At 37.8% G+C, this 25,477-nt stretch overlaps 1 long non-coding RNA gene and 1 pseudogene across 1 annotated transcript; both read left to right on the top strand.

The window, feature by feature from the left end:
* Window positions 1-4,405: 4,405 nt before the first annotated feature.
* LOC145626912 (uncharacterized) lies at window positions 4,406-7,077 on the top strand. The gene is made up of 2 exons (XR_014111173.1): window positions 4,406-4,783; window positions 6,763-7,077. It is a non-coding gene; the product is annotated as an uncharacterized LOC145626912 (long non-coding RNA).
* A 4,439-nt stretch (window positions 7,078-11,516) lies between these two features.
* Window positions 11,517-11,616, top strand: LOC145629817 (small nucleolar RNA R71; annotated as a pseudogene).
* The last annotated feature ends 13,861 nt before the right edge of the window (window positions 11,617-25,477 follow it).

Here is a 25,477-nt window from a genome sequence, read left to right as displayed (position 1 = left end):
CCATTGAAAATAAGATCAAAACTAAGCTAATCAACAATTTCATCATCATCATATCAATATAACTAAATCAATCACAAATTCCATTCAAACTTGTACAATCAACAAAAAAATTGAAATGATAAGCTGAAAATTGCATTAAAGTAAAGAAATACTCACAAACTTGCTTCAATTCAATTGAGGAAATGCTAGAATTAACAATCATCAATCAACAATCAAGAACTTCTTTCTCTACAATCTAGAGTTTCTCTCTCTAAAATTCTAAGCCTAATTTTCTGAATTAATTCTCTAATGATTCTCTAATTCTTCCTCTCTTTAAAAATAGAAAGAAAATCTATATATAGTAAAACTAAGAGAAGTTAGTTAGATCGTCCCCAAATAAACCCATACAGGCACGACAAACTACAAGGGGAGTGCGGCCGCGCGAAACTTTGGACGGCTTTTATAACTCTTCATTTATTATGTCCTTTCCTTTTTTAACTTTGGACGGCTTTTGCTATCATACATTTTCCATTATTTACAAAATATACACAAATCACAAGCTTGCTTACAAAAAGAACCAATGTCCATATTTATAAACCACAAACTCCACAAACATGATCATTTGCTTCACAAAAACCAAAAATGGAACAAAAAGAAACAAAAGGCTCAAAATTCTAAAGATTTGGCTTGAAAAGAAGGGAAAAGGCTCAAATGGTTAGAAAGAGGGCAAATGTAAACCCAAATAACTAAAAGAAGAAAATTAAACCTAGAAAAAGAAAAATTACCACCCCGAAAAGATGCCTTTGTCCTCCCTAGATGGCTCGGTCTCGTGTTTGAGAATTATGAGTCAAGATTCAAGATTAGATCCGCAATAGTCAAGGATCCATGCCACTCATGCAAGATATGTAGAAGACTTGAAAAAAAAAACCTCACATGGATGTAGTAAAAACTCATTATAGGTGTCAAATCGACCATAGGAAGCAACTACCAACATTCCACAAACAAGTAGAATCCGGTTTCATGATCCTCCTAGTTTTAGAACATGCTACCTGAGCATACACCTATCCTAGAGTCAACAAAGCATATTCTCAAACCGTGCAAACCCATACCATTTAGGAAAATATCCATTCAAAAGCAAACATCGGTTGTATATAGTCCAATTCAAAAAGAAAAACAAAAAGGTGACAAATAAAGCCTCAAAAACATACAAAAATCCCAAAACAAAAAGAAAGAAAAATAAAAGATAATAAAAGAGAAAAGGAAAAACATAGTTAAAGGAAAAGAAGGAAAGTAAAGAATGGAACGAATATGCAAGTAGAACATGTAATTCCTAATCGACAAACAAGTGATAAAATGACAACATCGTCAATAATCCCAAACACTCTAGGTGTTAAAAGCATCCATCCTCGAACCATTCAACTTTTCCTAAAACTAACCCTAAACTATGCATTCAAGAAAATAAAAGAGAATAAAGGGAAATAAGAAAGATCTCACCGGCTTCCAAGCAATGCTAAAAAAGTAAGGTGAAGAATCAACCACCTTGTGAAGCTCCAAAAATCAAAGCATCATTATTAAAGACATGTGAGAACAAAAATGGAAAAGAAAACTATAGACAAAGAAAACGGTTAGTAACTTCAAAAGAAAAGAAAAGAAAAAGAAAAAGAAAAGAAAAGAAAACAAAAAGCAAAAATAAGCAAAACTAAACTATCAAGAAAACAAAAATAAGAAAATAAGAACTAAAAAAAACTAACCAAACAACTAGCTAAAAAAAAATACTAAACTACAAAATTTGTATTCAAGGGGTTTGGACTCATGAGAATTGGATTTTGGGGGTTTGGATACAAGGGAGAATGCACACATCATCATCACAACAACAACAACAACAACAAGATCGAAATTGAGAAAACATCATCAAAGTAGGATCAAGAATGAGATCATCATGCAAAGATACAAGAGAAGCAAGGTTAGTCTCAACAACAAATTGGCCACCGAGACAAGACCCCTAAGAAAAGGAAAAGTGAGGGGAACTAGAAACCACTACCACTCGACCTGGAGCCATCATTGTTATCCCCATCATAGGAAAACCCGGATGGGGAACCATGAGGATCCCATCCCCCGATGTAACCGGGTGGCACACCATAATGCCCCCTAAAGTTATCTTGTTGCTAAGGGGCAAGGGGAGTGAATTGCTCGAGCAAGACGAGCGGTAATGGATGATCGGGGTGTACATAGGGGTAGTTAGGATAACCCGTATAATCGCTCCCACCGAGAACGTGGTAATCATATTGTCCGTGCTCATCGGGGAATGAGCGAGTCTCGGTGTTGGACCCCGGGGGTCCTTGCCAATATGGGTATGTAGTTACCCCATCATCCCCAAAAGATGGTAGACGACCATATTGGGGTGGAAAGTAAGGGTAGTTAACCGGGGGAGTGATTTCTCCCCGGTTAACACCCGCATCATATAAGTGTTGTTGTTGAAGAAACATACCTTGTTGCATCTCCGAAACCCCTCTCATATGGGTATAGAGGCCTCAAAATCTTAATCGTACATGCCTTCCAACCGGATTTGCATGCCCTTCATTTGAGCACTAAGGGCATCCAAGTCGGAGCTAGCATATTGATGATGTTGCTCTTGATGTTGTTGTTGTTGTGGCGGCTCTTCTTCTTCACCCATTTCTTCATCATCATCGTAGTAGGGAGGGCGGTGACTTATGGGGATATGCCAAATGTTTACAACATTTTCTCGGTGGAGAAAGGTCAAGGAAGGGTTTGGGAGATAGCACCAATGCTCATTGTCCCTTAGCCACTCAAATACGTCGTCGTTATCATTCTTTGCCAAGAAATGGATTTGCTTCAATTGCTTGACGTCGAGGTAAAGAGAATCATCAACCCCCATCGGAGTGCAAGATGGCAAATAATGCCTTAGCTCAAGGTTTGTCACTAGCCTAGTGATTATGCTCCCACAAGGGATCTCGCCAGATTCCCTACCTTGCAACTCTTGGCAATATCTTGCAAAAGTGTACCCCAAGTTTAAGCGAGCCCGGTGCTTCGCACGAGTAGCCACCCACAAAATCCGAAGTTCCAATTAGCTCATCTTTCCCAATTCTTGCTTCGGGAACACCGAATATCTCAATAGCCTATGGAGAAACTTGGAGACATGGTTGGTATACCTTACCACTACAACAAATCATCACTTGTGCCACAAATTATGCCACGGGAATTCAAAATTCGTGGCATAATTTCATTTAGCCACGGGAAAAATGAGTTGTTATACAAAGCCTTAATAAGAAGAATAATTTATGCCACGGGTATTTTTTTCCCGTGGCAAATATTACACTTGTGCCACGAGAAGCACTTTTTCCGAGGCAAACTTTTCATTTTTGTCACGAGTAGCTCTTTTCCCGTGGCAAACTTTACATTTGTGCCACGCATAGTTTTTTCCTATGGCAAACTTTACACTAGTGTCAGAAGTAATAATTTTCCTAAGACAAGCATACGCTTAAGCCATGGTTTTTGCTACAATATAAAAATATTGTAGCTAGATCTACTCATGCCATGGAAATGGAGGAAATCATATGATACATCAACTTTAATAAGAATATTTATTTACATGATTATCAAATTAAATACCATGGGTTAGTCATGTTAGTAATTCGTTTTCCCTTACTTCTAAACTTGAAGATATTTGAAATATTATAACCACTAATTGATGCAGAGTAGAATAATAAACATACTACAAATTAGTCGTCGAATATTTTTAATTATATGATTTTTTTTTCTAATACACACTTAAATTTTCTTTATAGATATGCTTGGTTTTTTTTCTTTTCGTACGCAATTACGCAAAATTTTACAAGCTAAGATACCACAGGATTGCATTGATTTCATAATAATTTCGGTATCTATCATTAAAATAAAATTAATTACGGCCATAGGATAAGAGGCACAATAATTTATTTTTATTCTGCCTTTATATACAATCTATTTCTAATACAAACTTGAATTTTTCTATATTATTATAGTGTTAAATCAGCAATTGTGTACTGTGATACCTCAATATAGGCAATTAAATTATTACAAAGTACCCTTCTGATGACATACCAATCAAGCATGAAAAAAGGAAAATTATCTTCAATTAATACCAATCAAACAATAAATTTTTTTAAGAAGATTTCAATTGTGAAAAAATACTTAATATTGTTTCTTTTTCAAATTGATATGTGACGTACGTCCATGTATTGACAGTGTGCATTCAGCAATGACTAATTCACTACTACGGGTACATTAGTAATGTCAAATTTATTTATTTGATTAGAACTTCATTTTTTTTTTATCAATTGCAATCAATGATTACTTTTTCCCGAAAAAAAAAAAGTTGAGTGATATTAGATACTCCGTAGAAACCCACCTACAAGGTGGGTAGCAATTTCAAAACGAATTGATTTATCCATGTCATGTTAGAATTGGAGATACTTCGTAGAAGTTTTTTTTTTTTTTTTTTTTAAAGAAAATATTAGATAGAACTATAGAAGATATAAATACGGAGTACTAAATTAAAAGAGTGAAAAAAAAAAAAAAAACAATGATAGAAGATATAAATCGTAGAAGATTTTCTTCTACAATTTTTTTTATAATTTATATATATATATTTTATTGTATGTGTTAGATAGATAAAGAAAAAAAAATTATAGATCTGTCCCCGCTTCATTTTCTCGCTCTTTCTTTTTCAGTTTCCAATTTCTATTGAAGCGCTCAACGTTCTCCATTGAGGCGATTTCTATCCTCCATTGAAGCTGCTTGTGAGGTAATATGTTACTTTGTTTTTCTCAACTTCTTATTTCAATTACACAATCTAGGGTTTTATCCTTAAATTTATTCTCAGTATATTCAATTTAGGGTTCTTCTAAACTTGATTAGTGAATAGTGAACTCGATTTTGTTACTGTAGAAGAAAATTATGATCTTAATTTGATGTTTGAATCAAATTTGGTGGATGTAACTTTATAATTGGATTTTTTCCCAAAAATTATGAGCATTTTTTGATAATTGAATCAAATATAGTTGCTAATATGTTTCATTGTTTCAGAGCCCTTTAAAGTTAAGATCTAGGTTCAGGGTGAGTGCCCATCCTACCTGAATTGGGTACGGGTCTGACTTAATGGGTATGTATTTGCTTAATTAAAAACAAATCAATTAAAACCTCATGATTTTGGGACCTTCAGAAACACATTTGCTTTTGTTTTATGGATTTTAGTTTGATGTTCTCTCATGGGACCTGTAAACTTTACAAATCTTGCCAAATTGCCAAACTAGTGTATAATCAAAATAAAATAAAGTAAAACCACATGATTGCGGGAACCTTCGATCAGATACAATTTGCTTCTGTTTTCTGGATTTTATTTGATTCATCTTAATTTAGTGCTGACCAACTTAGGGGAACGCAAGTGTGTATATTGTTGATGCAATGACTTGTTGAATCTTTAAGCTTTTTGGGCTTCATATTGTATTTTAATGATCACTTTCTGCAATATGAACATGCACATGTGCTAGCTTAAGCTATTCAGTTTTGGTCCATAAAAATAATTACTCTGAGGTATAAGGGATATGTTATATGTATAATATAAAGTATGAGAATCTATTATAGCTCTTCCAAGTTATAATATTTTGGATTATCTCTAACAATGGTTTTAGCTCTTCCAAGTTAGAGTATAGCCAATGGTTGCCCATTTTGGGTGGGCATGAAGAGAGAGAAAAATAAAAAAAAGCTTAAAAAATGAAAAATTTGTACTTTTTGTGAGAAATGGTTCATGACCAGGTCATGGCCATGACCATTTGTTGAGTGTGGGCATTTAGTGGTATTTCGCCACTTGTCCAACAAAGAGAGGAGGTTTAGTTTTTTTTTTTTTTTTTTCAATTGATGAAGACTCACATGGGAATGGAAGGAAAAGAGAATCAATGCCCACAAATTTGGAGGGCAACCAATGTGAGTGTATGGGCATGGGAGTTGGGCATAAATGAGGTGGAAGAGAGAGAAAGTAATAAAAAATATGATGACCACCATTAGCTTGGGAATCCATTGGCTATGCTCTAAATATTAGAGGTTTTTTTGGTTCTTCAAATTAGTGGTGTAATCGTGCTGACTAACTGACTTGGACTTTCCCAAGTTCAAATAAGATATTCAATTATTCTTAATAAATAGATATTTCAAGTTTTCATATCTATTTTTTTTTTTTTTAGGTAGTGTATGAGATTTGAAAAGTGGCCAATTAGTGGGTAACTATGCTAATAGTGCTGAAACCCTTTGAACTTGGTTATATGTTTTTTGTCTTGTGAAGGGTTCTATTTTGTGAAGGTTGTAAGTTTGTAATGCATATTATTAGTGTGTTAATATTGATGAATCATTAAATCATATAAAGCATCATACTTTCCCGGTTGTTTCTAATGTTTCTACTTTCTACATATATAAACTCTGATTTGTGAGAGATCATGGTTGAATATGAGGTATGAAAAGGTTATTCTTTTTGATATATAGCATTAGTTGCGACTCTTTTAATTATGTAATTAAGCCAATCTTTATTTTTTGTGTCAAAGTGTACTTTGGACTTTCTTTCTTAGTTTACTGTATGCTCCACCTTGTGCAAAACTCGGTTACATTGGCTGATACTTATTTTAGTACGTGCAAATAAATATGCTTCTTCTGTAATTACGGTGAATTAAATTTTGGACTTACAATGACGTCATCTCATAACAATTGCTGGCTAAAATTGAACTCCATGTTGTGCAGTGTGCTGGTCGGAGAAAGTATTTTAGATGCTCCAGAATTTGCCACTAATTTTTGTTGGGTTCTGCTACTGCTGGCTGCTGGAACACTGCTACTGGTTTCTGCTTTGCTGATTGTTACTGCTCCAATTGAAGTGTACTCAAATTGACTAATTGTATTTTTTTTTTTAGGATGAAAAGTGTAAAATTACAAGTTATGAAAGAAACTATCTAAGTTTTCAGTGTATATATGTACTATGTTTGTTGATCATTTGGGATGAAAGTGTAAATTTCAAGCTATCAATGAAAATACCAGTGCTTTTAAGCCATTTTGAACTGATACCTTTTTTTTTCTTATTATTGTTATTAGCCACGGTAATATTTATGGCAACAAAGTCTATTAACCACGGTAGTATTTGTGGAAAGCAAGCTTATTAGCCACGGTAATATTCGTGGCATGTGAATTTGTTTGCCACGTGAATACCCGTGACATAAATTATAAAATTTGCCACGACATCCATTTTCCCGTGGCAAATTACTAGCCACGGCCTCTTGTGCCACGGGAGTAAATTAGAAAATTCCCGTGGTTATATCACATAGCCACGAGAATTTCAAACTTGTGCCACGAGTAAAGGCACAAAGGTCAATTTGTTGTAGTGTACTAATCTTGGTATACTGGGTCACAAAGTCACCGCAACCAGAAATATCGTCCCACCACCCTCGACCACCACAAGATCAAACATGGCCAAGAACTCCAAAGTTGGTTGAACATATGTACGGAAGATCCGGCTCACAAATGACCCCATGCGAAGGTTGTTGAGCAACTCCCTTAAGTCTTCATCAATCCCCAATTTATTCATATCCGGTAGAAAATAGTGACGGGTAGGCTTGAGGGAACGGTTTGCTTTGAGCTTGGAGTGTCTAGCTTTTTGGATTAGGTCGGTAATTCTAAGTTTGGGTATAGAAGGTTATCATCGTTGTGAGGTAGATGGAGAAGGAGCGGGTTCATCATTGGTTTTACGTTCCTTGAAAAGGCTTTTGATGTGTTTAGACATGATAATTTTCAAATGTAGCAACTCAAAACACCACAATAACCCAAAGAAACTCCAACAAAAAATCTTGAATGCTTCAATCGAACTCCTTAACCAAAACCGCAAGCAACAATTCACTACTAAAGAAGAGCGATCCCAATTACACACAATTACCACCAATTCAAACCACCAAATGCTTTCAAATCATATACCAAGCACAAAGAAATCAAGAACCAAGGCTCAACATTATCAACAAAGCACCACTACCAAAAATCCGATCACAACAATTCTCAACAATAATGATCAATTTTGCTACACAAACAACAAACAACACAATGTAAGCATAAACAATCATTATACAACACAAATAACCAACCAAAATCCAATTTCAAACATCAAAACCATCAAAATACATACTATGACTATGCATGCCCATGAATTAACTAAAACATGCAATTATATGGTATAATAAAGCAATTAAGAGCAAGAGTAGATGATTATACCACGCAAGAATCAAATTAGAGCAGTCCTTAGCCACCAATTTCCACTCACAAGAAAAACCCCAATTAAGCATTAACAATGGAGGAGAGAGAATGGTGGTTGTTTTGGGTGAAATGTAGTATGAATTTCTTAAAATTGGAAGAATTGCAAAAGGATTTAATGAATGGTGATGGAAATTTGGTTGAAATTAAGTGAAATATTAATGAATGAGTGTAGGGTGAGGGTGCGATTTTGGTGAGGGTGAAGGAGTATGTGTGTGAGAAAATGAGGATGAAGGAAAAATGAGGGAAAAGAAAGAAGAAAGAAGAAAAAGAAAGGCACAGAAGGGGGTGCGCGGCCGTACGGCCTGGCAGCGCGCCCGCGCCAGTGTCGCGCGCGCCCGCTCAGAAGCTAGGCGCGCCCGCGTCACCTACTGTTCTTCTTGCCTTTCTCCTTGGTACGTTTATGCGTGAGTACATCGATAACTATCATTCCGGGATTTTTGACCCCGACATAACGATTAGTTTCTAAATGTGAAAAAATGTGGGTTCAACACCCCAAATTATGGTAGCACCACGATGATTTCACCAAGTTTCAATTTCTTCAAACTTAAGCACAAATTTCCTAATTTACCTTTCTAACAATTCTTACCCCTTTTACCTCAAACTTTAACAAAATTGAACATTAACACATCAAAAACCGCAAAACACCATTCCATTACTCGTTCCACTTGATGCAATCTAACTCCAAGAATTCAACCTTTAAATCCAAAATAAAAACAAGTGAAAGAAAAGAAAAGAAACTAAAAGAAAGAAGATTAAGAAAAATTGAAATCAAAAGAATAGGTTAGAAATCTCCGGGTTGCCTCCCGAGAATCGCTTGCTTATGGTCCTTAGCTCGACCCTTCCTCTAAATCACGGAGGGTCAAAGAACACCACCTTGTCCAAGGTGACGGGAAGAATAAATTTCTCTTCAATTTTTAGAAACTTCTCGTTGTTTCTTGATGAAACTTCATTCGATGGTTTCTCAAAAGCAAGCTTCTCTTTCCATAACCTCATTCTCTTTCTCTTTTTCCTAGAAGCTCGTGCTTTTTCTTTGCCTTGTTCCTCGTTGTAGATGGTTTCACACCATCAACACTCTTAGGATCATCGTCCTCCTCTTGAAGGTGAAGCTCAAACCAATAAGGAATGTCAATCTCCTCCTCGTCTATGAGCTTGGGAAACTCCTTTTTCTCTTTACTAACCTTCTTGCAATCAAAACTCAAAAACACATCATCACAATTCTCAAGAATTTCTTTAGTTGAAGTATCAATCATGTATACATTATCAATAGAGCGAGGGGAATTAACACACATGATTCCTTTCATAAAAGACAAAGACTCATGCATTGGTTTTAGCTCGAAACTTTCCTCATTGTTACCAACTCTCAAAGTAATATGACCTCCCTTGACATCAATCAAAGCTCCCGAGGTAGCTAAGAAAGGTCTCCCTAAAATGATAGGAATATGGTCATCTTCCGCAATCTCTAACACAATGAAATCAACGGGAATTGTGAATTCTCCTATCTTAGGGGGAACATCCTCAACTCTTCCCTTTGGGAACTTTATGGATCTATTGGCTAATTTAAGGGTCATATTAGATTGAAAGAGCTCACCTATCTTAAGACTCTTGAAGACAGAATAAGGTATGATACTCACGCTAGCACCGAGTTCACAAAGGGCATTTTGGAACAATTTTCCTTTGATTTTGCAAGGGATGGAGAAATTCTCGAGGTCTTTCAACTTTTAGGGTAATTCATTATGAATAAAGGCACTACCACACTCCCCCAAATTCACCGGTTCCACCATATTGCAATCTCTTTTACCGCTTAAAATTTTCTTATGAAACCTAGCATAATTTGGCATTTGTTCTAAGACTTCGGTGAAAGGAATAAAAAGATGATTTTTCTTCAGCATCTCAATAAATTGTCCAAATTTCTCATCTAATTTGTACCTATTAAACTTTTGGGGGTATGGAAGTTTGGGCTTGTAAACCTCATCTTTCTTCTTCTCTTTCTCCTTTGCCTCTTCATTAGATTTCTCACTCATCTTGCTAGACTCTTCGTGCTTATTCTCTTTGCTCGAATCGCTCCCCTCTTCACCCTCCTTACTCTTCCTAGGAACACTCTCTTCAAGGACCTTACCACTCCCAGTGGTGATAGAACAAACCGGTTCCTTAGGATTAATTTCTTGCGAGGGTAAAGAAGATGGGCTAGCAGAATCTTTCAAGGGGTTAGCTAGTTGAACGATGTGGTTCTCAAGCATCTTTCCATGAGTTAATAGGCCATGAAACATTTTGTCACTAGAGGATATGTAATCATCTAACTTCTTGGCATGATCTACCATGAAATTCGCTAGCTTACTCATAAATTGTGATTGTTGATCATATGAATCATCACTTTGACATTGAGTTATTGGAGTACATATAGGTGAGGAACCCCTTTGAGCATCATTTTAAAAATTTCCTCTAATTTGGTTACTCCAATCACCCTTATCCAAATTTTGGCCGGATTTCGACTATGATTACCATGACCTTGGTTCTGATCCCCATATTCTTGACCGTACCTTTGATCATTACAACCAAAGTTGTTATGGTTACCACGAAACCCTTGGGTTACTTGGTTCCTATAACCACTATTTTGGATATAATTATCGTAACTCCCATGGTTGTGATAGTTCCTATTTCCAACATTCTTTTGAGCATTAACTCTAGATCCAAAATCACTATTTCCAACATAATTCACATGCAAATTTTCATTTACGTCGTGTTCATCACATCCATTACAAGGAACATTTGGACAATTAGAAGCATCATGATCATTTCTTCCTCATAAATCACAAGCCAAACATTCTCTAATCATGCAACAAGAAGCGAAAAGAGGGTTAGAGTAAGAAGATGTACCTCTCCCCTTAAATTGGGAGGGAAGATCTTGTGCTCGTCAAGATGAATTTTCAAGCTTAGCTTTGATAGAAGCCACCTCCTTCCCTAAGTCTTAAAGTAGAGTAGACAATTTGTTGATGGCATTGACTTGATCAACCGAGGCACACTCGTTTGTTGACTCTTCCTCAAACTCTTGCCAACTCATGTAGTTCCTCACTACATCATCTGTCACATTAATAACCTCTTCCACCGTATTGTTGATGATTGGGCCTCCGGCTCCGGCATCTAAGCTCGACCTACCTTGAGGACTCAAACCACCATAGAAAATTTGAATTATTTTGTAAGTTGGAATTCCGTGGTGAGGGCACTCTCTCTGATACTCTTTGTACCTTTCCCATGCTTCATAAAGATTTTCGTTAGGTCTTTGCTTGAAATTTTGGATCAAAGCCCTTGCCTCCGACGTTTTCTTTTGGGGGTAGAAACGGGATAAGAATCCTTTGGTAACATCGTCCCATATTCTTAAAGAGTTCGACTTGACCTCCTTGTCCAACCATTCCAAAGCTTGCCCTATGAGGGAAAAAGGGAACAATTTGAGCCTCATAAACTCTTGTGCAACTCCACTCACCCTAATAGTGTTGCAATATTTCTTGAATTCCTTAAGGTGGTTGAGAGGACTTTCATTCGATGCACCACTATATTGTCGCCTCTCAATCAAGGTAATCATTGTTGGTTTAATTTCAAAATCAATATCCAGAATCAACAATGGAGCAATCCCACTCTCATACTTGTATGCACCCGGAGTGCCCAACTCCTTCAATGTAACCCTTTGAACTTCTCCTATGCTTTCTTGGACATACAAACTCAAAGGAAAATATTAGTAGCACGGCTACAAATGTAGCCTAAAGAAGAAAATCTTTTTGTATTTTCAATTTTTTATGAAATAGACTCAACAACAATAGCAATCATCTACGCCATTCCCCGGCAACGACGCTATTTTTAACCCGTAGGCGAGACTAGGTCGTTAAAAACTAATCTACCGTTGGTTAAAACAAAATTTATAATCTTTCAACACACCCCTACACAAAGCATAGAGTAAGTCGAGGGTCGAACCACTAGGAATGGGAAACGAATGCTAAAGTCAAGGCTAAGCTATTTCAAAGCAATAAAGTGAGGTGTGTGTATCCAAAACAATCAAACAATCAAATGAAATGAAATTTAACAAGCACTAGGGTTCGGATCCGCATGTACTCGGAATGGACATAGCTAATTGGGATTGGAGATGACTAAGTCAAGTGTTGCAAAGGAAAATCAACTAAGCAATCAAGAGTGTAAGGTAGGCTAATCACCTAGAGGTCAAGCTAGCGCTAACTACGAGAGACTCTAACTAGGAGCCTTGCAAACCTACTCAATCGACAAAAGCAACCACATATCAATTTTCCGTATCAATGCAAGCCTACAATGCATTATAGTGTAACAAATCAAAGTTAGCTACTCTTTAATTAATCACACACATGCACTTAATCAATCAACCAATTTAATGACAACGTCAACTTCATCAATTTCCCCCAATTAGCATCAATCCATCACTCATACATGCTTCACCATTCCCCTAGCAAGAGAACTACTCACAATACATTGAAAATAAGATCAAAACTAAGCTAATCAACAATTTCATCATCATCATATCAATAGAACTAAATCAATCACAAATTCAATTCAAACTTGAACAATCAACAAAACAATTGAAATGATAAGCTGAAAATTGCATTAAAGTAAAAGAAATCCTTACAAACTTGCTTTATTTAAATGGAGGAAATGCTAGAATTAACAATCTTCAATTATCAATCAACAATCAAGAACTTCTCTCTCTACAAACTAGAGTTTCTCTCTCTAAAATTCTAAGCCTAATTTTCATAATTAATTCTCTAATGATTCTCTAATTCTTCCTCCCTCTTAAAATAGAAAGAAAATCTATATATAGTAAAACTAACTAAGAGAAGTTAGTTAGATCGTCCCCAAATAAACCCATACAAGCGCGGCCAATAATAAGGGGAGCGCGGCCGCGCGAAACTTGGTACGGAATAGGGACCCAAACAGGCGCGCCCGCGCCACTTGGCCGTGCGGCTGCCCTATGGTCGCGCGCGCCCGCGCCTAGGAGCAGGGGAGCCCTCTTCCCTATCATTCTGATGCTCCTTGTTCGTTCCACTTAATGCTCTTGATAAACACGGAACCTTGCAATTTCTAAAATCCATGTTTGCGGGTTCAAGACTAGAATTCATGCACCCACGGCTTGAATGCACAGCTCAGCGTCTTTAGGAACTTTCACTTCTCCATGCTTGAGCTTCAAATGGAGACCACTAGTCATCCTAATCAATGCCAAACTTCGGAAGAGGCTCGAGAAACTTGGAAAACGACCTTAACCTGAAAAATAAAGGGAAACAAGCAAATAAAAGAGAAAATAACAAAATAAACTTAGAAATTCTTTAAGGAAGAAATCAAACTAAGAAAATGCAAACTAGAAGAAATAAAGAGTAAAATCAAAGAAAAACTAAGTAAAAGAGCTAAAGAATAGCATGAAATTCATCCAAAAGAGAACTAAATGAGTGCCATAAATGACACTCATCAAATTCCCCAAAGCTAAACTTTTGCTCGTCCTTGAGCCAAACAAAGCAAGAAAGAATAAGGATGAAAAACTTATTTAAAAAGAAAAAGAAAGACATAAGACGGCTATATACACTAAGACTCACTTACGTAGGAATCACGGTTGTTTTTAGCTACAAAAATCCCTTTAAACCCCAAAGTCGCCTATGAGGACGAGTGAGGTCTCGTAAAGTTTTCCTAGGAGCTTAACCTATAAATCTCCACCAACATACATGAGGCAAACCACAAAAAGGAAAGTAAAAGAAAAAAAAAAAACAAAAATGAAACCTTTACGAATTGGACTTTACATAATGATCACTTTTCAAATGAATAAACATCTTTCTTAAGCAATAGAGGTATGCACGTTTCAAGATATCCGAGGTTGATTGAAACATAGAGTATGCTAAGCATAGAGAACTAGTTATCACAATTCACCTTCATCCCGTTCAATCTTACTGCATTCTCCCTATACTCTCAAATCTCCCTCTAATGTGCATCTCAATAGCTCCTCGAAGGAGTTGGAAAAGAAATACTTTTGGGCTACACGACGTCTTGAGTATGCATCCCCTCTCTTTAGGCTTTAACTCAGAATGCCCTCCCTCGAAATTTGACTCAACCTCTAGGTCGAAAGGTCTTTCCCATGGTTGTAACATAAAGGCAAAAAGAGTTAGGGGTAGGATAGAATTTTAAAATTTGGTGGTATCCCTAATTGTGAAGCAAATAACAAGCCCTTTCTTGGAATCACAATTAAGTAGTCACCAAACAAAAACAAACTAACTCCCCCAAGCTTATTCAAAGCTATAACCACAATCATATATATAAAAAGCGTAAACGCTTCTCCCCCGAGCTTAAAGGAAGCATTGTCCTAAATGCTTGAAAAGGGGAGAGAATCACATCAAAATATTTTTGAATTTTCTCATTTGTCAACTTTTTTTTTCCTATTTCTTTTTTTTTTCTTCTTTATGCAAAAATTCAAAGCAATTGTTCTCGCCTCTTTTAACTTTAGACGGCTTTTATAACTTTGCATTTATTATGTCCTTGCCTTTTTTAACTTTGGATGGCTTTTTCTATCATACATTTGCCATTATTAACAAAATATACACAAATCACAAGCTTTCTTACAAAAAGAACCAATGTCCATACTTATAAACCACAAACTCCACAAACATAACCATTTAATTCACAAAAACAAAAGATGGATCAAAAACAAAACAAAAGGCTCAAAATTCTAATGATGTGGCTTGAAAATAAGGGAAAAGGCTCAAATAGTTAGCAAGAGGGAAAATGTAAACCCAAATAACTAAAAGAAGAAAATTAAACCTAGAAAAAGAAAAATTACCACCCCGAAAAGATGCCTTTGTCCTCCCTAGATGGCTCGGTCTCGTGTTTGAGAATTATGAGTCAAGATTCAAGATTAGGTCCGCAATAGTCAAGGATCCATGCCACTCATGCAAGATATGTAGAAGGCTTGAAAAAAAAAAACCTCACATGAATGTAGCAAAAAATCATTATAGGTGTCAAATCGACCATAGGAAGCAACTACCAACATGCCACAAACAAGTAGAATCCGGTTTCATGATCCTCCTAGTTCTACAACATGCTACCTTAGCATACACCTATCCTAGAGTCAACCAATCATATTCTAAAACCGTGCATACCCATACCATTTTGGAAGATGTTCATTCAAAAGCAAAAATAATCGGTTGTATATATTCCAATTAAAAAAGAAATACAAAAAGGTGACAAATAAAGCCTCAAAAACATACCAAAATCCCAAAAAAGAAAGAAAGAAAAATAAAAGATAAGAAAAGTGAAAGGAAAAACATAGTTAATGGAAAATAAGGAAAGTAAAGAATGGAACAAATATGCAAGTAGAACATGTAATATACAATCGACAAACAAGTGATTAAATGACAACATCGTCAATGATCCCAAATACTCTAGGTGTTAAAAGCATCCATCCTCGAACCATTCAACTATTCCTAAAACTAATCCTAAACTATGCATCCATGAAAATAAAAGAGAATAAAGGGAAATAAGAAAGATCTCACCGGCTTCCATGCAATGCTAAAAAAGTAAGGTGAAAAATAAACCACCTTGTGAAGCTCCAAAAATCAAAGCATCATCATTCAAGCCATGTGAGAACAAAAATGGAAAAGAAAACTATAGACAAAGAAAACGGTTAGTAACTTCAAAACAAAAGAAAAGAAAATGAAAAGGAAAGAAAATAAAAATAAAAAATAAGCAAAACTAAACTATCAAGAAAACAAAAATAAGAAAATAAGAACTAAAAAAAAAAACCTAACTAAACAATAAAATATTAAACTACAAAATTTGGATTCAAGGGGTTTGGATTCATGAGAATTGGATTTTGGGGGTTTGGATATAAGGGAGCAAACACACATCATCATCACAACAACAACAAAATCGAAAATGAGAAAACATCATGAAAGTATGATCAAGAATGAGATCATCACGCAAAGAAACAAGAGAAGCAAGGTTAGTCTCAACAACAAATTGGCCACCAAGAAAAGACCCCTAAGAAAAGGAAAAGATCCCCCATGCTAAACAAAGATACATCTCAACATCCCGACAATACAAAGCAAGCACACATAATACAAGGGATGGAGGCACATAGCACAAAAATGAGGGGAACTAGCAACCACTACCACTCGGCCCGGAGCCATCATTGTTATCCCCATCATAGGAAAACCCAAATGGGGGACCATAAGGATCCCATCCCCCGGTGTAACCGGGTGGCCAACTATAATGCCCCCTAAATTTATCTTGTTGCCAAGGGGCAAGGGGAGTGAATTGCTCGAGCAAGGCGAGCGGTAAAGGATGATCGGAGTGTACGTAGGGGTAGTTAGGATCACCCCTATAATCGCTCGCACCGGGAACACGGTAATCATAGTGACCGTGCTCATCGGGGAATGAGCGAGTCTCGGTGTTGGACCCTGGGGGTCCTTACCAATATGGGTACGTAGGTACCCCATCACCCCCAAAAGATGGTAGAGGACCAAATTGGGGTGGAAAGTAAGGGTAGTTAACCAGGGGAGTGATTTCTCCCCGGTTAACACCCGCATCATATAAGTGTTGTTGTTGGAGAAACATACCTTGTTGCATCTTCAAAACCCCTCTCATATGGGTATAGAGGGCTTCAAAATCTTGATCGTACATGCCTTCCAACCGGATTTGCATGCCCTTCATTTGAGCACTAAGGGCATCCAAGTCGGAGCTAGCATATTGATGATGTTGCTCTTGATGTTGTTGTTGTTGTTGTTGTTGTTGTTGTTGTTGTTGTTGTGGCGGCTCTTCTTCTTCTTCACTCATTTCTTCGTCATCATCGTAGTAGGGCAGGTGGTGACTAATGGGGACATGCCAAATGTTTGCAACATTCTCTCGGTGGAGAGAGGTCAAGGAAGGGTTAGGGAGATAGCACCAATGCTCATTGTCCCTTAGCCACTCATATACCTCGTCGTTTTCATTCTTTGCCAAGAAATGGATTTGCTTCAATTGCTTGACGCCGAGGTAAAGAGAATCATCATCCCCCACTGGAGTGTAAGATGGCAAATAATTCCCTTGCTCAAAGTTGGTCACTACCCTAGTGACTATGCTCCCAGAAGGGATTTGCCGGTTTCCCTACCTTGCAACCCTTGGCAATATCTTGCAAAAGTGTACCCCAAGTTTAGGCGACCCCGGTGCTCCGCACGAGTAGCCACCCACAAAATTTGAAGTTCCAAGGGGCTCATCTTTCCCAATTCTTGCTTCGGGAACACCGAATATCCCAATATCCTATGGAGAACCCGGAGACATGGTTAGTATACCTTACTAATCTTGGCATACCGGGTCACAAAGTCACCGCAAAAAGAAATATCGTCCCACCACGAATTCTGATCATACTCATTGTTGAAGAAGTGCTCGAGATCCAAAATATCATAATTTGGATCAAAGTCAAGAGCCGCATTAAACTCTTCTAAAGATTAATCAAATTGAATGTTGAAGAGATAATATTGGACACGGTAGGTATCACCCTCGACCACCACAAGATCAAACATGGCCAAGAACTCCAAAGTTTGTTGAACATATGTACGGAAGCTCCGGCTCACAAGTGACCCCATGCTAAGGTTGTTGAGTAACTCCCTTAAGTCTTCATCAATCCCCAATTTAATCATATCCGGTTGAAATAGTGATGGGAAGGCTTGAGGGATTGGTTTACTTTGAGCTTGGAGTGTCTAGATTTTTAGATTGGGTCGGTAATTCTAAGTTTGGGTGTAGAGGTAGGTTGTCGTTTTTGTGAGGTAGATGGAGAAGGAGCGCGTTCTTCATTGGTTTTACGTTTCTTGAACAGGCTTTTGATGTGTTTAGACATGATAATTTTCAAATGTAGCAACTCAAAACACAACAATCACCCAAAGAAACTCCAACCAACAATCTTGAATGCTTCAATCGAATTCCTTAACCAAAACCCACTAGTAACAATTTCACAACCAAAGATGAGCAATCCCAAATACACACAATTACCACCAATTCAAGCCACCAAATGCTTTCAAATCATATACCAAGCACAAAGAAATCAAGAACCAAGGCTAAACATTATCAACGAAGCACCACTACCAAAAATCCGATCACAACAATTCTCAACAATAATGATCAATTTTGCTACACACACAACAAACAACACAATGTAAGCAATAAAAAATCATAATACAACACAAATAACCAACCAAAATCAAATTCCAAACATCAAAACCATCAAAATACATACTACTACTATTCATGCCCATTAATTAACTAAAACATGCAATTATACGGTATAATAAAGAAATTAAGAGCAAGAGTAGATGATTATACCACACAAGAAGAAAATTAGAGCAATCCTTAGCCACCAATTTCCACTCACAAGAAAAACCCCAATTAAGCTTCAACAATGGAGGAGAGAGAATCGTGGTTGTTATGAGTGAAATGTAGTATGAATTTGTTAAAATTGGAAGAATTACAAAAGGATTTAATGAATGGTGATGGAAATTTAGTTGAAATTGAGTGAAAATTTGATGAATGAGTGTAGGGTGAGGGTGCGGTTTTGGTGAGGGTGAAGGAGTATGTGTGTTAGAAAATGAGGGTGAAGGAGAAATGAGGGAAAAGAAAGAAGAAAGAAGAAAAATAAAGGCACGGTAGGGGATGCGCGGCCGCGCGGCCTAAAAGCGCGCCCGTGCCCGTGTCGCTCGCTGTAGACACCTAAAAATGTCTCCCCAAAACCAAACCCGATGATAAACAACCTTTCACCGTCACTATTGGTCGGGTTCAGTATTTAATCCCGAGAGTGCTTAAAAAATTGTATTTAATTAAATTCAATTTTTGAATAATTCATGGATCAGTCTTGATGTTTAGTCAAAGCATAGTTTTTTAATTTCAGCCCAAACCTTTTTTTTATTGTTTTATTATTTATTTTGGCCCAAACCTTTTATTTACTGATTTTCTTTTGTTTTAGCCCAAATAATAATAAATCATAAATGGTCCGAAATTATCAATTGGCACTTAAAATGCTGAACAAAATTAGGGTTAAAAATGAATTTAGACGAAAAAACTTGACTACAGACTCCCGTGCGCGGCATTTGTCCATCGTGTCATGGGAAACTGCCCCGTCTGACGGTGGGATTCCTCGTGACACGGGGCACCTGCTGTGACACGGGGGTTTCCGTGTCCTTTCCGCGTAAACCCTTGACGCGTTTTGTTTCCTGTTCCCTAAATATTTCTCGCGTCACACAGCAGTCCACCGTGTCACGGGAATGTTCCCCGTCTGACGGTGGGGATTCCCGTGTCATGGTACACTTTGTCGTGTCCCGGTGTACTTTTTTAGGGTTTTATCTTTTTAGGGTTCCGTGTGTTCCCTCAGCACATTTTTTCTATAAATACCCCCTCATTTCATATGTACGGGGCATGAATTAATTCTCTATTTTTTCTCTCTTCTATGCTCTAGCCTAAACACTAGCCTACCCTTCTTTTTTCAAAATTCCTTCTTCAAGCACTCCAAAGAGTCCATACTTTACTCGTGGTTATGTCCTTAAGCCAAGGCATGAAAGGTAGAAATGTTTGAGGGTTTGGCCCCAAATCAACTCTATTTAATGTAATTTAATTTAATTATTGTTTTATTATTATTTCATTGAAGTTACTAACTCGTTTATTATTTTATAGTTGCAAGGAAACATAATCAAAGTAAGAATTATGTTCCTTTTATTTCTATTATTTTTCTAACGATTTTATATTGTCGAAATTATTGTTAAATTGCTTCCAATATTAATGTTTATTTTATTATATTTATTAATTACCATATTTCATGTTTAAAGGGAATATGTAATTGAAAATCACGCCTAATAAGATAATTTGGACAACCAGCTTAGGTTCCTTTTTTAATCTTGTTATTAATTAAAGTGACCACTAATATTTTATAATTATATGTTGCATTATTATTCAACCAATTAAGCTTAATAATAGTTTGGAGCAAATTGAATCTCTGTTTGTATGCATTTCAGATCGCAGGAATAATTTTTTCGCTATAAGAATCGAGTAGAGGCCAATACGGGCGAATGTGACTCCATGACTCACTTCGTACCATCATCCCCGATCCTCCATTTATGGTTCCAAATATAAGTTAGTAATCTCATGGATTATGAATGGGGTGTAACCTTCACGGGTCAATCATTGTTCCCTATCGTTGTCCTTTATCGTGTTTGCCTTCTTATGATCCGGGAACGGTTTACAAGTTCCTTAAAAACTTGTTTGAGGCTCCCTACTTTATTTGTCCCTAATCGTATTATGTCAAATCCCACTTCCTATGAGTGTCAAGCATATTCACACATGCTTTAACGTAGGCGCACTTCGAGCGACGCCTACAATTTGGCGACTCCACTGGGGAGGATTCTTGGTTATTTATCGATTTGAGTGATCGATATTTAATTAAGATAAGTGGATGAGACTTAAAAGATTCTTGAAAAATATTCCTGTGATTAATTTGGCATTTTTGCATAAGCATAAACGTTTTAACGTCACATTTAGGTCTGTCCCGTAGGAAAAATTGAATAACTTGATTGTGTATGAAGAAAAATAGGGCAACAGTCAGATCTTCTGACTGCCGTGCCACGACATAATTTTCCATGTCACGGTGCAGTTCACCGTCTGACAGTGGGCTGCACCGTAGCACGGTGGTGTATGTCGTGTCACGACAGTCCTAAAATCATTCTGGTTGCTTGTTTTCCCTTCTCACAGTTAACTTCCTTCATATTTTCTGAAAAAACGTGTGTGTTCTACATGCGTCTTAGCCCCGGGGGATTTAAGCTCTATCAACCCAAAAACGCTCATGAAAATAAGGGTTCATCCGAGTTATTAAATCCACCCGAACCATGGAGTCGAGTTCGATTTCATCACGAAGTCGTGGAGCTGCCCGTTGGCATACACCCTCAAGGGAGGCTGCCTTGCTGACGCATCCAAACTCTTAACCATGGTACCCTTTTGACACCCAAAGCTTGACCAATAGTTGAACATAGATCTTGATCTTAGGTTGCGAACTTTTTTTTTTTACATCATCGTGACTAAATGCTACATGGTTTGTTTGGTGCTAACCCTCATGTGTTTGCTCTTTTTGTTTAACCCATGACCGAGGGTTTTTATTTCCACATAGTAATTAGTACGGACTAAGACTGATTAAAATCAGGAAAATAAGCAAATTTAGGCTTGGAATTGCGCACCGTGTCACGGCAGGTCTACCGCGCCATGGTGTACAATGTCGTGGCACGGTACATTGCCCCGTCTGACGGTGCTTTGTACTGTGTCATGGCAGTCAGCACCGCCGTGACACGGTGCCCAGGAGGTTTGTCTAGTCAGCCTCTTTTTGGTCTTCGTGCATGCTTATGTGGTTCGTATGTCTGGTTTGGTGTCCCGTCTAGCTGTACGGTCATAACACGTGTGCATAACATTCATTTAATCACTCACATGTCGTGTTCACACACTTTTTCCGTTAGTCGTGCACCATTTCAATGACCGTATTTTAGGGTAGTCTTGTGTCGTTTTTTTTATGTGTCATTTTTTTCGGAGTAAGTCGGATTGTATCCTCCCAATTTTTTTTTAAATAAAAAAATAAAGAGAATTTTAAATTTCAAAATAAATAAATTTTTTTTTTTCGGATGGGTTAAGGTTAAGTTTCGTCATTACAGGTGTGTTTATTTCGGTGTCACAGCACTTGGTCAAGAAACAGGGGTAGATTGTTACGGTTCGAGTCAATACCTCAACAACCTCTTATACTAAAGAGGCGTACAAGGAAACCACCACAATCATCTCCACAAGATCCATCTCCAGTCTACTTTCAACCAATGACTACTAAGGAAGATATCGAGAACATCAACAAGACAATTGAGATGTTGTCTAACATGATGCAAACACTCACCACTAGAGTCAACACTGTAGAGCAAGACAATCAGAACAATGTCACTACCGCTGCAATAGACAAGATTAAGGAACAAATGAGTAAGATCTCTGAAGAGTTCACTTATGTGGAGCAACCTGTCACCTCTTCGTCCATAAGGGACAAGCTTCCTCAGAAGTTTTCCACTGCTGACATTCCCAAGTTCAAGCCTACTGATAATCCGCTTTTCAACTTAAAGGCCTTTTCTGCAACCATGGCTCTTAAGGGAGTAGATGTGAAACTCTTCCCTACTGTGTTCCCTCTTTCCTTAGAGCATGCCTGTCAACAATGGCTCTACTCTCTGGAATCCAAACATGTTGCGACTTGGGAGGATGTCGCTGAAAGCTTCATAAATCGATACAAGTGTAACATCCAGGCCAACACTTTTAAACGTGAACTCTCCATTCTCAAACAGAAAGAGAATGAAGGATTCACCACTTACTTAAGCAAGTGGAGGGAAACAGCTGCGCTCTTGGTGGATCCCCCGAAGGAAAAAGAGATGGTTCACTTGTTTATTGCCAATTTGACTCATAAGTACAAGCAACACTTGAAGTTTCTGCCTTTGAGTACCTTTGAAGCTGTATACGATATTGGAAACAATATTGAAGATGAACTGATGAAAACTGCTGGTAGCAACAATAATAACAACATCTTTCAAGCCCAAAAATGCTACCAACAATATCAATATCAATGATGTGCTGGCCCTTAATGCTCCTCCTCAAAGATTCCAAAGGCAAAGGAGGGTTTACACGCCTTTGGGAATGACTTATGATGCTGCTTTTGATTGCTTGCATAGTCAAGGACTGATTATGCCAATTGGACTGTTTCCAAAACCTCGACCAGAGAACAGAACAACTAGCTATGACGCCAATGCTCATTACAAGTTTCATCAAGGTAAGGGTCATAATACTGAGAAGTGTTGGAGGTTGAAGGATGTGATCCAAGACCTGATTGATGCTAATCAACTTCCTGTCCCTCTAGGGGCAAGAAGTCTAACATTCAAACAGGTCCTCTTTCTGATGCTTTGGCTATCATGGGCGATGAAGTCTTCTTTGATCCATCAATACTCATTCAACATGTAAATGAACCTTTGCCGGAAGTTGTATTTGTCTCGAGCTATGAAGAAGTCAATGGAATTTGGGATAGTGACGATGAAGACGTCTATCTCAAAGATATAGCATGTTCGTCTCTTGGTACAAAGAAAGATGTTTGGGGAGACCTTGAGGTCAAGGTTCTCACCAGAAGTGGACGGTTGCAACAACCTAGTCCACCTCCACCTCTACCTCAACCACAACCAATAGTTAATCCCATCGGCCCTATGAACAACGAAGTGGTCAAACAATTACAAAAGACCAATGTGGAAATGAATGTATGGAAGCTTTTGGCCACCTCTCACGAGCATCGAAAGGCTGCGATGAATGCTCTGGTGAAAATAGGATTTGATGATGATATGACTCCTCAAGGACTGGTCAACTTTCTCACTACTAAATTTCCAAGTACTAGCAATTTGATTTCCTTTTCTGAGAAGGATCTAACCCCGAAAGGGGACCAACATAACAAGGCCTTACACCTCACTGTGGTGTGTAGGCAGATGAATGTTCCTATGAGCCTGGTTCATAATGGCTCTGCAATCAATGTATGCCCACTCCGCACTGCAAAGAAGTTGGGCATAAAAAATGAAGAACTGACTCCCTCTACTCAAGGGATTCACGCTTATGATAATACTCGTCGTCAAGCCGTGGGTACTATCATGCTAAACATAACTACTAGCGCCATTGAACGTCTCACCAAGTTTCAGGTGGTGGACTTTAAGGCTTCTTTCAATCTGTTGTTAAGACGTCCTTGGCTTCATGAGCTTAAGGCGATCCCATCGTCGTTGCACCAGATTGTGAAAACCATAGTTGGAGGGGTTACAATTACCATTGATGCCTCCCCAATGCGCATTCAAGTTATCGATACTCCCATGGTCCATGTTGAACATGACGAAGAAGATAAAGATCTCTAGGTTTTTCGCTCGATGATGTTCTCATGATCGGAGAAGAGGAGAAGTGTCATCTCGACTTTGATCCTTATTAAAATGCCAATGTTAATGCCATTATGAAGAAGCAAGGGCGTTTCCCTGGAATGACCCTCGGACTCAAAAAGAAAATGGATGAACTTTGGGGCTATCCTGGTACACTTAAGAAAGATACCTTTGGCTTGGGATTCAAGCCAACAAAAGAAGATGTGAAACAAGCCCTCCTAAAAATGAAGGCTCGCAATAATGCTCGAATCATGACGACGGAAATGGCCATGGATCCATATCCATTCACCCTCAATGGCCAATATATCAAAGAAGGGGAAGACTTCCCATCCTATGAATTCCCTGAGCCTTTCAACCACGATGGGAGGCGCGAGCCAGGATTCGAGATGTTCCTTGATTGTGACTTCGTCGATGAAGGCGAAAAACTCTTCACAACTAAGAAATCAGCTAGTCCAAGATCTAATGATCTGAACATTAACCTTCTTTTTGGACTACAAAAGAATGAATCCAAGCCTGTCTGCAATGATTATTCCGAGCTCATTCAAGCTGTTATATCAAGCAAGGATTTTGACCCCTCTGAATTAATCGTTTAGGCTGATGATATTTCAAAGGGATGGCACAAGACAGTGAAGATCACTAAGCCAAGCGAAGAGAAGTTGGAAATAACCGCTGGCAAAGGTCCTATGTTTGATGAGTCTGAGTCCTCTAGGTCTGAGTTCGAGCCTGAGTGTAAGTCTGTAGACAAGTCCTTAGGGTCTTAGGCCGACCCTCTTTCTGCTATAGAATTGAATCATGAGTCTCTTGTTGAGCCTTCTTTTTCTGTCCCAAATAATTCCGGCAAGGTCATAGCTGACCTTGCCCCCCTTGATGTAATGACCAATGAATTCAATAAAAATGAATACCTCTGCTTAGGATGCGTGTCATTCCCCTAACCCTGATCAATATTGCTTTGCTAATGATAAAAATGACAAAGAAATAATAAAAGCAATGGATGAACACGAAAATAAAACAGCAATTATTTGAAGATACAGAAACAGTTAATATTTCCAATTATACGACCATCAAAGAAGTAAAAATTGGATTAACACTAAGTTAGATGAACGAAAAGAGCTAATTAACTTGCTTAGTGAATTTGTTGATGTATTTTCTTGGTCATACCAAGATATGCCAGGAATTGACAAGGATATAGC

Source organism: Chenopodium album, chromosome 4 (genome assembly GCF_948465745.1).
Source record: "Chenopodium album chromosome 4, dcCheAlbu1.1, whole genome shotgun sequence".
Taxonomy (NCBI): domain Eukaryota; kingdom Viridiplantae; phylum Streptophyta; class Magnoliopsida; order Caryophyllales; family Amaranthaceae; genus Chenopodium; species Chenopodium album.
The sequence above is the reverse complement of the archived record's forward strand: the minus strand, read 5'-3'. Positions and strand labels throughout refer to the sequence as shown.